General features: G+C 47.3%; 11 non-coding genes and 1 pseudogene across 11 annotated transcripts; all 12 read left to right on the top strand.

Annotated features, from left to right (window-relative positions):
- The first annotated feature begins 6701 nt into the window (after window positions 1-6701).
- Window positions 6702-6865, top strand: LOC134898780 (U1 spliceosomal RNA). Its single transcript, XR_010172470.1, has one exon. It is a non-coding gene; the product is annotated as a U1 spliceosomal RNA (small nuclear RNA).
- Window positions 6866-7017: 152 nt separating this feature from the next.
- LOC134899553 (U1 spliceosomal RNA) lies at window positions 7018-7159 on the top strand (annotated as a pseudogene).
- A 693-nt stretch (window positions 7160-7852) lies between these two features.
- On the top strand, window positions 7853-8016 carry LOC134898709 (U1 spliceosomal RNA). Its single transcript, XR_010172400.1, has one exon. It is a non-coding gene; the product is annotated as a U1 spliceosomal RNA (small nuclear RNA).
- A 152-nt stretch (window positions 8017-8168) lies between these two features.
- LOC134899451 (U1 spliceosomal RNA) lies at window positions 8169-8331 on the top strand. Its single transcript, XR_010173129.1, has one exon. It is a non-coding gene; the product is annotated as a U1 spliceosomal RNA (small nuclear RNA).
- A 671-nt stretch (window positions 8332-9002) lies between these two features.
- On the top strand, window positions 9003-9166 carry LOC134898710 (U1 spliceosomal RNA). The gene has a single exon (XR_010172401.1). It is a non-coding gene; the product is annotated as a U1 spliceosomal RNA (small nuclear RNA).
- A 152-nt stretch (window positions 9167-9318) lies between these two features.
- Window positions 9319-9481, top strand: LOC134899636 (U1 spliceosomal RNA). Its single transcript, XR_010173287.1, has one exon. It is a non-coding gene; the product is annotated as a U1 spliceosomal RNA (small nuclear RNA).
- Window positions 9482-10152: 671 nt separating this feature from the next.
- On the top strand, window positions 10153-10316 carry LOC134899015 (U1 spliceosomal RNA). Its single transcript, XR_010172702.1, has one exon. It is a non-coding gene; the product is annotated as a U1 spliceosomal RNA (small nuclear RNA).
- Window positions 10317-10468: 152 nt separating this feature from the next.
- Window positions 10469-10631, top strand: LOC134899489 (U1 spliceosomal RNA). The gene has a single exon (XR_010173161.1). It is a non-coding gene; the product is annotated as a U1 spliceosomal RNA (small nuclear RNA).
- Window positions 10632-11302: 671 nt separating this feature from the next.
- LOC134898703 (U1 spliceosomal RNA) lies at window positions 11303-11466 on the top strand. The gene has a single exon (XR_010172395.1). It is a non-coding gene; the product is annotated as a U1 spliceosomal RNA (small nuclear RNA).
- A 152-nt stretch (window positions 11467-11618) lies between these two features.
- On the top strand, window positions 11619-11781 carry LOC134899229 (U1 spliceosomal RNA). Its single transcript, XR_010172910.1, has one exon. It is a non-coding gene; the product is annotated as a U1 spliceosomal RNA (small nuclear RNA).
- A 671-nt stretch (window positions 11782-12452) lies between these two features.
- LOC134898868 (U1 spliceosomal RNA) lies at window positions 12453-12616 on the top strand. The gene has a single exon (XR_010172556.1). It is a non-coding gene; the product is annotated as a U1 spliceosomal RNA (small nuclear RNA).
- Window positions 12617-12768: 152 nt separating this feature from the next.
- Window positions 12769-12931, top strand: LOC134899208 (U1 spliceosomal RNA). Its single transcript, XR_010172888.1, has one exon. It is a non-coding gene; the product is annotated as a U1 spliceosomal RNA (small nuclear RNA).
- Window positions 12932-13340: the final 409 nt, after the last annotated feature.

Raw genomic sequence — 13340 nt, forward strand, 5'->3', positions numbered from 1 at the left:
CTCCAGTCTTCTGTACGTGGTGCCTGTACGCCGAAAGTGTCCCGCAATTCTTCTGGCCACCGACAGCATCTCTTGCACGCCCCTGTCGTTTTTTAAAAAATTCTGCACCACCAAATTCAAGGTATGTGCAAAACATGGGACGTGCTGGAATTTGCCCATATTTAATGCACACACAATATTGCTGGCGTTGTCCGATGCCACAAATCCACAGGAGAGTCCAATTGGGGTAAGCCATTCCGCGATGATCTTCCTCAGTTGCCGTAAGAGGTTTTCAGCTGTGTGCGTATTCTGGAAAGCGGTGATACAAAGCGTAGCCTGCCTAGGAAAGAGTTGGCGTTTGCGAGATGCTGCTACTGGTGCCGCCGCTGCTGTTCTTGCGGCGGGAGTCCATACATCTACCCAGTGGGCTGTCACAGTCATATAGTCCTGACCCTGCCCTGCTCCACTTGTCCACATGTCCGTGGTTAAGTGGACATTGGGTACAACTGCATTTTTTAGGACACTGGTGAGTCTTTTTCTGACGTCCGTGTACATTCTCGGTATCGCCTGCCTAGAGAAGTGGAACCTAGATGGTATTTGGTAACGGGGGCACACTGCCTCAATAAATTGTCTAGTTCCCTGTGAACTAACGGCGGATACCGGACGCACGTCTAACACCAACATAGTTGTCAAGGCCTCAGTTATCCGCTTTGCAGCAGGATGACTGCTGTGATATTTCATCTTCCTCGCAAAGAACTGTTGGACAGTCAATTGCTTACTGGAAGTAGTACAAGTGGGCTTACGACTTCCCCTCTGGGATGACCATCGACTCCCAGCAGCAACAACAGCAGCGCCAGCAGCAGTAGGCGTTACACGCAAGGATGCATCGGAGGAATCCCAGGCAGGAGAGGACTCGTCAGAATTGCCAGTGACATGGCCTGCAGGACTATTGGCATTCCTGGGGAAGGAGGAAATTGACACTGAGGGAGTTGGTGGGGTGGTTTGCGTGAGCTTGGTTACAAGAGGAAGGGATTTACTGGTCAGTGGACTGCTTCCGCTGTCGGCCAAAGTTTTTGAACTTGTCACTGACTTATTATGAATGCGCTGCAGGTGACGTATAAGGGAGGATGTTCCGAGGTGGTTAACGTCCTTACCCCTACTTATTACAGCTTGACAAAGGGAACACACGGCTTGACAAATGTTGTCCGCATTTCTGGTGAAATACTTCCACACCGAAGAGCTGATTTTTTGGGTATTTTCACCAGGCATGTCAACGGCCATATTCCTCCCACGGACAACAGGTGTCTCCCCGGGTGCCTGACTTAAACAAACCACCTCACCATCAGAATCCTCCTTGTCAATTTCCTCCCCAGCGCCAGCAACACCCATATCCTCCTCATCCTGGTGTACTTCAACACTGACATCTTCAATCTGACTATCAGGAACTGGACTGCGGGTGCTCCTTCCAGCACTTGCAGGGGGCGTGCAAATGGTGGAAGGCGCATGATCCTCACGTCCAGTGTTGGGAAGGTCAGGCATCGCAACCGACACAATTGGACTCTCCTTGTGGATTTGGGATTTCGAAGAACGCACAGTTCTTTGCGGTGCTTTTGCCAGCTTGAGTCTTTTCAGTTTTCTAGCGAGAGGCTGAGTGCTTCCATCCTCATGTGAAGCTGAACCACTAGCCATGAACATAGGCCAGGGCCTCAGCCGTTCCTTGCCACTCCGTGTGGTAAATGGCATATTGGCAAGTTTACGCTTCTCCTCCGACAATTTTATTTTAGGTTTTGGAGTCCTTTTTTTACTGATATTTGGTGTTTTGGATTTGACATGCTCTGTACTATGACATTGGGCATCGGCCTTGGCAGACGACGTTGCTGGCATTTCATCGTCTCGGCCATGACTAGTGGCAGCAGCTTCAGCACGAGGTGGAAGTGGATCTTGATCTTTCCCTAATTTTGGAACCTCAACATTTTTGTTCTCCATATTTTAATAGGCACAACTAAAAGGCACCTCAGGTAAACAATGGAGATGGATGGATACTAGTATACAATTATGGATGGACTGCCGAGTGCCGACACAGAGGTAGCTACAGCCGTGGACTACCGTACTGTACTGTGTCTGCTGCTAATATAGACTGGTTGATAATGAGATGTAGTATGTATAAAGAAGAAAGAAAAAAAAACCACGGGTAGGTGGTATACAATTATGGATGGACTGCCGAGTGCCGACACAGAGGTAGCTACAGCCGTGGACTACCGTACTGTACTGTGTCTGCTGCTAATATAGACTGGTTGATAATGAGATGTAGTATGTATAAAGAAGAAAGAAAAAAAACCCACGGGTAGGTGGTATACAATTATGGATGGACTGCCGAGTGCCGACACAGAGGTAGCTACAGCCGTGGACTACCGTACTGTACTGTGTCTGCTGCTAATATAGACTGGTTGATAATGAGATGTAGTATGTATAAAGAAGAAAGAAAAAAAAACCACGGGTAGGTGGTATACAATTATGGACGGACTGCCGAGTTCCGACACAGAGGTAGCTACAGCCGTGGACTACCGTACTGTACTGTGTCTGCTGCTAATATAGACTGGATGATAATGAGATGTAGTATGTATAAAGAAGAAAGAAAAAAAAAACACGGGTAGGTGGTATACAATTATGGACGGACTGCCGAGTGCCGACACAGAGGTAGCTACAGCCGTGGACTACCGTACTGTACTGTGTCTGCTGCTAATATAGACTGGTTGATAATGAGATGTAGTATGTATAAAGAAGAAAGAAAAAAAAACCACGGGTAGGTGGTATACAATTATGGATGGACTGCCGAGTGCCGACACAGAGGTAGCTACAGCCGTGGAATACCGTACTGTACTGTGTCTGCTGCTAATATAGACTGGATGATAATGAGATGTAGTATGTATAAAGAAGAAAAAAAAAACCACGGGTAGGTGGTATACAATTATGGATGGACTGCCGAGTGCCGACACAGAGGTAGCTACAGCCGTGGACTACCGTACTGTACTGTGTCTGCTGCTAATATAGACTGGATGATAATGAGATGTAGTATGTATAAAGAAGAAAGAAAAAAAAACCATGGGTAGGTGGTATACAATTATGGATGGACTGCCGAGTGCCGACACAGAGGTAGCTACAGCCGTGGACTACCGTACTGTACTGTGTCTGCTGCTAATATAGACTGGTTGATAATGAGATGTAGTATGTATAAAGAAGAAAGAAAAAAAACCACGGGTAGGTGGTATACAATTATGGATGGACTGCCGAGTGCCGACACAGAGATAGCTACAGCCGTGGACTACCGTACTGTACTGTGTCTGCTGCTAATATAGACTGGTTGATAATGAGATGTAGTATGTATAAAGAAGAAAGAAAAAAAAACCACGGGTAGGTGGTATACAATTATGGACGGACTGCCGAGTGCCGACACAGAGGTAGCTACAGCCGTGGACTACCGTACTGTACTGTGTCTGCTGCTAATATAGACTGGATGATAATGAGATGTAGTATGTATAAAGAAGAAAGAAAAAAAAACCACGGGTAGGTGGTATACAATTATGGACGGACTGCCGAGTGCCGACACAGAGGTAGCTACAGCCGTGGACTACCGTACTGTACTGTGTCTGCTGCTAATATAGACTGGTTGATAATGAGATGTAGTATGTATAAAGAAGAAAGAAAAAAAAACCACGGGTAGGTGGTATACAATTATGGATGGACTGCCGAGTGCCGACACAGAGGTAGCTACAGCCGTGGACTACCGTACTGTACTGTGTCTGCTGCTAATATAGACTGGATGATAATGAGATGTAGTATGTATAAAGAAGAAAAAAAAACCACGGGTAGGTGGTATACAATTATGGATGGACTGCCGAGTGCCGACACAGAGGTAGCTACAGCCGTGAACTACCGTACTGTGTCTGCTGCGACTGGATGATAAATAATGATATAAAAAATATATATATATCACTACTGCAGCCGGACAGGTATATATTATATAATGACGGACCTGCTGGACACTGTCTGTCAGCAGAATGAGTTTTTTATAGAATAAAAAAACACCACACAAGTCACACGACGAGTGTTTAACTTTTTCAGGCAATCACAATATAGTATACTATACTGGTGGTCAGTGTGGTCAGGTCACTGGTCAGTCACACTGGCAGTGGCACTCCTGCCTGCAGCAAAAATGTGCACTGTTTAATTTTAATAATATGTATGTACTCCTGGCTCCTGCTATAACCTATAACTGCTCCCCAGTCTCCCCCACAATTAAGCTGTGTGAGCACAGTCAGATATTATACATAGATGATGCAGCACACTGGGCTGAGCACAGATATGGTATGTGACTGAGTCACTGTGTATCGTTTTTTTTCAGGCAGAGAACGGATTATATTAAATAAAACTGCACTGGTGGTCACTGGTCAGTGGTCAGTCACTAGTAAACTCTGCACTCTCTAGTACTCCTAAGCTCCAGTAAATCAAGTGTCTCTGTCTCAATCTCACTCTCTCTCTTCTAATCTAAATGGAGAGGACGCCAGCCACGTCCTCTCCCTATCAATCTAAATGCACGTGTGAAAATGGCGGCGACGCGCGGCTCCTTATATAGAATCCGAGTCTCGCGATAGAATCCGAGCCTCGCGAGAATCCGACAGCGTCATGATGACGTTCGGGCGCGCTCGGGTTAACCGAGCAAGGCGGGAAGATCCGAGTCGCTCGGATCCGTGTAAAAAAAGCTGAAGTTCGGGCGGGTTCGGATTCCGAGGAACCGAACCCGCTCATCTCTATTAATCACTCAATTGGATTTTTTTGCCAGCATATTTCTTTTTCTCTGCAACCCACTGCTAAATTGTGCTTCCTAGCTGTTTTTATAAAATCACTGAATCAAATCTAACTCTGATTACATCAGAGAAGGCCAGGTACCCTACACCATAACAGGGGGTTTGAAATTTTGACTTGTCTACTTAAAGATCACCAAAATCTGATCAAAAGGTCAATTACGTCCCTGGGTGGGATTGAACCACCAACCTTTTGGTTAATAGCCGAACACACTAACCGATTGCGCCACAGAGACACTTTGCAAAAAGTACATACTGACAAAGGCTAATAAGCATTTATCTAGAACGTTTCCTAGAAAAACTTTAAAAAGTCAATAATCTGGAGAGTTTTTGTAAGATGTTTCTTCCACCAACCAACGAAGAAACACATTGGTACTTTTCCATGATGAGTGAGTGCTTCAGGTTCTCTTGCACTTACATGTGCAGCAGAGTACTGCAATGGAAGCATGCTGGGCCCATAACCCAGAGGTAGGCAGATTGAAACTATCCTTTGCTATATGCATTTTTTTTTTGTTAATTAAAGTAATCCAAAACTGGGATTGATATTTTGGTTCTTTTATTTTTACTTAAAGTACAATAACTTTTACCATTTTAATTTGTTTTAATAGTATATTGACAGTATTGTTTTCTTTCAAAAATCCACTTAATTTTCTTTACCCTATTATTAAAATGGTAATTGACAAAAACAAACTACATTGTCACCAGAAGAGCAATACAAAATGTACAAGTGATATATTAAAATCATCTTTTCAGCTTGAATTTCAATGATGCATTGGGGCAACGATTTTGTTAGCAACATCTTCACCCTTAAATAAAGATTTTCTTAATTCCTTACCTGTGTGCTAATTAGATATCACCTTGTTTTCACATTAAACAGACTTCCACATGAGAAAGCAGCAAGGATGCAGTGGCGTTAATGTTTCCTGGTGTCAACCCGTATTATTTCAGTAGACATTGAAATGAGGATGCATCTTGCTGCCTTTCCAATGAAGCAAGTTTAATTTAGTAATAGGTGAAAAACCATCCTTACAAAGGTGTTAATCAGAGACTTGGCTTTGTGGACACTTTTCAGGAGAACAAATTTGTTAGCATAAAAATAAAGCCAGAAAATGAAGAGCTGTTTAATCACTCAATTGGATTTTTTTGCCAGCATATTTCTTTTTCTCTGCAACCCACTGCTAAATTGTGCTTCCTAGCTGTTTTTATAAAATCACTGAATCAAATCTAACTCTGATTACATCAGAGAAGGCCAGGTACCCTACACCATAAGAGGGGGTTTGAAATTTTGACTTGTCTACTTAAAGATCACCAAAATCTGATAACAAGGTCAATTACGTTCCTGGGTGGGATTGAACTTGGTCGGCTCTCGTATAATTCAGATCTCTTTGTCTCAGGTCTCTTTCCAGCCTAGTTTGCTGTCTGTTTCCACTTCTCTTTTCTTGAGCCGCTCCCTTCTATGCCCTTGCGCACTATCCTGACTTCTCTCGTCTGCTTACTTTGTGCATTCCAACGCACAATGCAAAAGGCCGCCATGCCCTGCATACCCCTTTTCTCTTTTCATGTGCAGATGAGGGTTCCAGCCAACTTTGGCCCACTGCTTGGATGACATCACCATATGCAAATCCATCTGCTGCAGGCCTTCCCCCAGGAATGCTTGTACTAGTTGTTGCATTTGGTTTGTTGTTTGGGGGTGCTTCAGTATTAGGCAGCCTTCTGCCCTCCCATGTTCATCTGAAAATATGTGTTCTCCCTGCAGTTGTTGTCCCCAGATGAGAGTTCCCTTGTGCTGCCTCAGTTGAATCTCCTTTACTTGACAGAGATGTGCCTGAGCAGCGGCCCTCCCCAGCCCTATCCCAAATCATACTTATTTTGCATAGGAGATACCATGGTCATGAAGATTGTTCTCCCAGGGTGAGGTTCATTCATTGCATTCTGGGTATGCTGACCCCTGTGATTTCCCCAAATGTGGGAAACTCGACTGCATTATTTGTGGTAGTGGGGGACTGTGTTTGTGCTTTTCTCTGGTCAGCTCTGGTAAAAGTCAGATTTCTTTGCCTCAGATCTTCCTCTAGCCTTATTCTTCTTTTGAGAGTTCTCTTGTGCTGTCTCAGTTGGATCTCCTTCACTTGACAGGGGGGTGCCCGAGCAGCGACCCTCCCCAGCTCTAGCCCAACTCCTACTTACCTGCCAAGTGAGATACTATGATCATGAAGGTGCTTCTCCCAGGGCAAGGCTTACCCATTGCACTCTGGGTGTGTTGCTCCTGCGATTTCCCCAAATGTGGGACACTTGACTGCATAATTTGTGTTTCCCCTGGTCGGCTCTGAGATAATTCAGATCTCTTTGTCTCAGGTCTCTCTCCAGCCTAGTTTGCTCTCTGTTTCCACTTCTCTTTTCTTGAGCCGCTCCCTTCTATGCCCTTGCGCACTATCCTGACTTTTCCCGTCTGCTTACTTTGTGCATTCCAACGCACAATGCGAACTACAGGTAGTGCTGCAGGGCCCACACCCTTTTACTTGCCTTACAGAGGAGCTCTGGAGCTGTTACAGTGCCCAAGCTGCTGCAAGAAATCAGCTTGAATGCTTAAGGGGCTGGGGCATAGCACTCATGAGCCCCACACCGAAGGAGGGTGGAGGTGTTTAATGCGAACTAGGGGTCATCCAAGCGCCGCAAAAGGCCGCCATGCCCTGCACACCCCTTTTCTCTTTTCATATGCAGACGAGGGTTGAAGCCAACTTTGACCCACTGCTTGGATGACATCACCATATGCAAATCCATCTGCTGCAGGCCTTCCCCCAGGAATGCTTGTACTAGTTGTTGCATTTGGTTTGTTGTTTGGGGGTGCTTCAGTATTAGGCAGCCTTCTGCCCTCCCATGTTCATCTGAAAATATGTGTTCTCCCTGCAGTTGTTGTCCCCAGATGAGAGTTCCCTTGTGCTGCCTCAGTTGAATCTCCTTTACTTGACAGAGATGTTCCTGAGCAGCGGCCCTCCCCAGCCCTATCCCAAATCATACTTATTTTGCATAGGAGATACCATGGTCATGAAGATTGTTCTCCCAGGGTGAGGTTCATTCATTGCATTCTGGGTATGCTGACCCCTGTGATTTCCCCAAATGTGGGAAACTCGACTGCATTATTTGTGGTAGTGGGGGACTGTGTTTGTGCTTTCCTCTGGTCAGCTCTGGTAAAAGTCAGATTTCTTTGTCTCAGATCTTCCTCTAGCCTTGTTCTTCTTTCGAGAGTTCCCTTGCGCTGCCTCAGTTGGATCTCCTTCACTTGACATGGGGGTGCCCGAGCAGCGACCCTCCCCAGCTCTAGCCCAACTCCTACTTACATGCCAGGTGAGATACTATGATCATGAAGGTGCTTCTCCCAGGGCAAGGCTCACCCATTGCACTCTGGGTGTGCTGCTCCTGCGATTTCCCCAAATGTGGGAAACATGACTGCATAATTTTTGTTTCCCTTGGTCGACTCTTGTATAATTCAGATCTCTTTGTCTCAGGTCTCTCTCCAGCCTAGTTTGCTGTCTGTTTCCACTTCTCTTTTCTTGAGCCGCTCCCTTCTATGCCCTTGCGCATTATCCTGACTTTTCCCGTCTGCTTACTTTGTGCCTTCCAATGCACAATGCAAACTACAGGTAGTGCTGCAGGGCCCACACCCTTTTACTTGCCTTACAAAGCAGCTCTGGAGCTGTTACAGTGCCCAGCTGCTGCAAGAAATCAGCTTGAATGCTTAAGGGGCTGGGGCATAGCCAACATGAGCCCCACACCGAAGGAGGGTGGGGGTGTTTAATGCGAACTAAGGGTCATCCAAGCGCCGCAAAAGGCCGCCATGCCCTGCATACCCCTTTTCTCTTTTCATATGCAGATGAGGGTTCCAGCCAACTTTGGCCCTCTGCTTGGATGACATCACTGTATGCAAATGCGTCTTCTGCAGACCTTCCCCCAGGAATGCTTGTACTAGTTGTTGCATTTGGTTTGTTGTTTGGGGGTGCTTCAGTATTAGGCAGCCTTCTGCCCTCCCATGTTCATCTGAAAATATGTGTTCTCCCTGCAGTTGTTGTCCCCAGATGAGAGTTCCCTTGTGCTGCCTCAGTTGAATCTCCTTTACTTGACAGAGATGTGCCTGAGCAGCGGCCCTCCCCAGCCCTATCCCAAATCATACTTATTTTGCATAGGAGATACCATGGTCATGAAGATTGTTCTCCCAGGGTGAGGTTCATTCATTGCATTCTGGGTATGCTGACCCCTGTGATTTCCCCAAATGTGGGAAACTCGACTGCATTATTTGTGGTAGTGGGGGACTGTGTTTGTGCTTTCCTCTGGTCAGCTCTGGTAAAAGTCAGATTTCTTTGTCTCAGATATTCCTCTAGCCTTGTTCTTCTTTTGAGAGTTCTCTTGTGCTGTCTCAGTTGGATCTCCTTCACTTGACAGGGGGGTGCCCGAGCAGCGACCCTCCCCAGTTCTAGCCCAACTCCTACTTACCTGCCAGGTTAAATACTATGATCATGAAGGTGCTTCTCCCAGGGCAAGGCTCACCCATTGCTCTCTGGGTGTGTTGCTCCTGCGATTTCCCCAAATGTGGGACACTTGACTGCATAATTTGTGTTTCCCCTGGTCGGCTCTCGTATAATTCAGATCTCTTTGTCTCAGGTCTCTCTCCAGCCTAGTTTGCTGTCTGTTTCCACTTCTCTTTTCTTGAGCCGCTCCCTTCTATGCCCTTGCGCACTATCCTGACGTCTCCCGTCTGCTTACTTTGTGCCTTCCAATGCACAATGCAAACTACAGGTAGTGCTGCAGGGCCCACACCCTTTTACTTGCCTTACAAAGCAGCTCTGGAGCTGTTACAGTGCCCAGCTGCTGCAAGAAATCAGCTTGAATGCTTAAGGGGCTGGGGCATAGCCAACATGAGCCCCACACCGAAGGAGGGTGGAGGTGTTTAATGCGAACTAGGGGTCATCCAAGCGCCGCAAAAGGCCGCCATGCCCTGCACGCCCCTTTTCTCTTTTCATATGCAGACGAGGGTTGAAGCCAACTTTGACCCACTGCTTGGATGACATCACCATATGCAAATCCATCTGCTGCAGGCCCTCCCCCAGGAATGCTTGCACTAGTTGTTGCATTTGGTTTGTTGTTTGGGGGTGCTTCAGTATTACGCAGCCTTCTGCCCTCCCATGTTCATCTGAAAATATGTGTTCTCCCTGCAGTTGTTGTCCCCAGATGAGAGTTCCCTTGTGCTGCCTCAGTTGAATCTCCTTTACTTGACAGAGATGTGCCTGAGCAGCGGCCCTCCCCAGCCCTATCCCAAATCATACTTATTTTGCATAATAGATACCATGGTCATGAAGATTGTTCTCCCAGGGTGAGGTTCATTCATTGCATTCTGGGTATGCTGACCCCTGTGATTTCCCCAAATGTGGGAAACTCAACTGCATTATTTGTGGTAGTGGGGGACTGTGTTTGTGCTTTTCTCTGGTCAGCTCTGGTAAAAGTCAGATTTCTTTGCCTCAGATCTTCCTCTAGCCTTGTTCTTCTTTTGAGAGTTCTCTTGTGCTGTCTCAGTTGGATCTCCTTCACTTGACAGGGGGGTGCCCGAGCAGCGACCCTCCCCAGCTCTAGCCCAACTCCTACTTACCTGCCAAGTGAGATACTATGATCATGAAGGTGCTTCTCCCAGGGCAAGGCTTACCCATTGCACTCTGGGTGTGTTGCTCCTGCGATTTCCCCAAATGTGGGACACTTGACTGCATAATTTGTGTTTCCCCTGGTCGGCTCTCGTATAATTCAGATCTCTTTGTCTCAGGTCTCTCTCCAGCCTAGTTTGCTGTCTGTTTCCACTTCTCTTTTCTTGAGCCGCTCCCTTCTATGCCCTTGCGCACTATCCTGACTTCTCCCGTCTGCTTACTTTGTGCATTCCAACGCACAATGCGAACTACAGGTAGTGCTGCAGGGCCCACACCCTTTTACTTGCCTTACAGAGCAGCTCTGGAGCTGTTACAGTGCCCAGCTGCTGCAAGAAATCAGCTTGAATGCTTAAGGGGCTGGGGCATAGCCAACATGAGCCCCACACCGAAGGAGGGTGGAGGTGTTTAATGCGAACTAGGGGTCATCCAAGCGCCGCAAAAGGCCGCCATGCCCTGCACGCCCCTTTTCTCTTTTCATATGCAGACGAGGGTTGAAGCCAACTTTGACCCACTGCTTGTATGACAGAACCATATGCAAATCCATCTGCTGCAGGCCTTCCCCCAGGAATGCTTGCACTAGTTGTTGCATTTGGTTTGTTGTTTGGGGGTGCTTCAGTATTAGGCAGCCTTCTGCCCTCCCATGTTCATCTGAAAATATGTGTTCTCCCTGCAGTTGTTGTCCCCAGATGAGAGTTCCCTTGTGCTGCCTCAGTTGAATCTCCTTTACTTGACAGAGATGTGCCTGAGCAGCGGCCCTCCCCAGCCCTATCCCAAATCATACTTATTTTGCATAGGAGATACCATGGTCATGAAGATTGTTCTCCCAGGGTGAGGTTCATTCATTGCATTCTGGGTGTGCTGACCCCTGTGATTTCCCCAAATGTGGGAAACTCGACTGCATTATTTGTGGTAGTGGGGGACTGTGTTTGTGCTTTCCTCTGGTCAGCTCTGGTAAAAGTCAGATTTCTTTGTCTCAGATCTTCCTCTAGCCTTGTTCTTCTTTCGAGAGTTCCCTTGCGCTGCCTCAGTTGGATCTCCTTCACTTGACAGGGGGGTGCCCGAGCAGTGACCCTCCCCAGCTCTAGCCCAACTCCTACTTACCTGCCAGGTGAGATACTATGATCATGAAGGTGCTTCTCCCAGGGCAAAGCTCACCCATTGCACTCTGGGTGTGCTGCTCCTGCGATTTCCCCAAATGTGGGAAACTTGACTGCATAATTTTTGTTTCCCTTGGTCGGCTCTCGTATAATTCAGATCTCTTTGTCTCAGGTCTCTCTCCAGCCTAGTTTGCTGTCTGTTTCCACTTCTCTTTTCTTGAGCCGCTCCCTTCTATGCCCTTGCGCACTATCCTGACATCTCCCGTCTGCTTACTTTGTGCCTTCCAATGCACAATGCAAACTACAGGTAGTGCTGCAGGGCCCACACCCTTTTACTTGCCTTACAAAGCAGCTCTGGAGCTGTTACAGTGCCCAGCTGCTGCAAGAAATCAGCTTGAATGCTTAAGGGGCTGGGGCATAGCCAACATGAGCCCCACACTGAAGGAGGGTGGAGGTGTTTAATGCGAACTAGGGGTCATCCAAGCGCCGCAAAAGGCCGCCATGCCCTGCACGCCCCTTTTCTCTTTTCATATGCAGACGAGGGTTGAAGCCAACTTTGACCCACTGCTTGGATGACAGAACCATATGCAAATCCATCTGCTGCAGGCCTTCCCCCAGGAATGCTTGTACTAGTTGTTGCATTTGGTTTGTTGTTTGGGGGTGCTTCAGTATTAGGCAGCCTTCTGCCCTCCCATGTTCATCTGAAAATATGTGTTCTCCCTGCAGTTGTTGTCCCCAGATGAGAGTTCCCTTGTGCTGCCTCAGTTGAATCTCCTTTACTTGACAGAGATGTGCCTGAGCAGCGGCCCTCCCCAGCCCTATCCCAAATCATACTTATTTTGCATAGGAGATACCATGGTCATGAAGATTGTTCTCCCAGGGTGAGGTTCATTCATTGCATTCTATGTATGCTGACCCCTGTGATTTCCCCAAATGTGGGAAACTCGACTGCATTATTTGTGGTAGTGGGGGACTGTGTTTGTGCTTTCCTCTGGTCAGCTCTGGTAAAAGTCAGATTTCTTTGTCTCAGATCTTCCTCTAGCCTTGTTCTTCTTTCGAGCGTTCCCTTGCGCTGCCTCAGTTGGATCTCCTTCACTTGACAGGGGGGTGCCCGAGCAGCGACCCTCCCCAGCTCTAGCCCAACTCCTACTTACCTGCCAGGTGAGATACTATGATCATGAAGGTGCTTCTCCCAGGGCAAGGCTCACCCATTGCACTCTGGGTGTGCTGCTCCTGCGATTTACCCAAATGTGGGAAACTTGACTGCATAATTTTTGTTTCCCTTGGTCGGCTCTCGTATAATTCAGATCTCTTTGTCTCAGGTCTCTCACCAGCCTAGTTTGCTGTCTGTTTCCACTTCTCTTTTCTTGAGCCGCTCCCTTCTATGCCCTTGCGCACTATCCTGACTTCTCCCGTCTGCTTACTTTGTGCCTTCCAATGCACAATGCAAACTACAGGTAGTCCTGCAGGGCCCACACCCTTTTACTTGCCTTACAAAGCAGCTCTGGAGCTGTTACAGTGCCCAGCTGCTGCAAGAAATCAGCTTGAATGCTTAAGGGGCTGGGGCATAGCCAACATGAGCCCCACACCGAAGGAGGGTGGAGGTGTTTAATACGAACTAGGGGTCATCCAAGCGCCGCAAAAGGCCGCCATGCCCTGCACGCCCCTTTTCTCTTTTCATATGCAGACGAGGGTTGAAGCCAACTTTGACCCACTGC

The sequence above is a fragment of the Pseudophryne corroboree genome, chromosome 3 (assembly GCF_028390025.1).
Source record: "Pseudophryne corroboree isolate aPseCor3 chromosome 3, aPseCor3.hap2, whole genome shotgun sequence".
Classification (NCBI taxonomy): Eukaryota; Metazoa; Chordata; class Amphibia; order Anura; family Myobatrachidae; genus Pseudophryne; species Pseudophryne corroboree.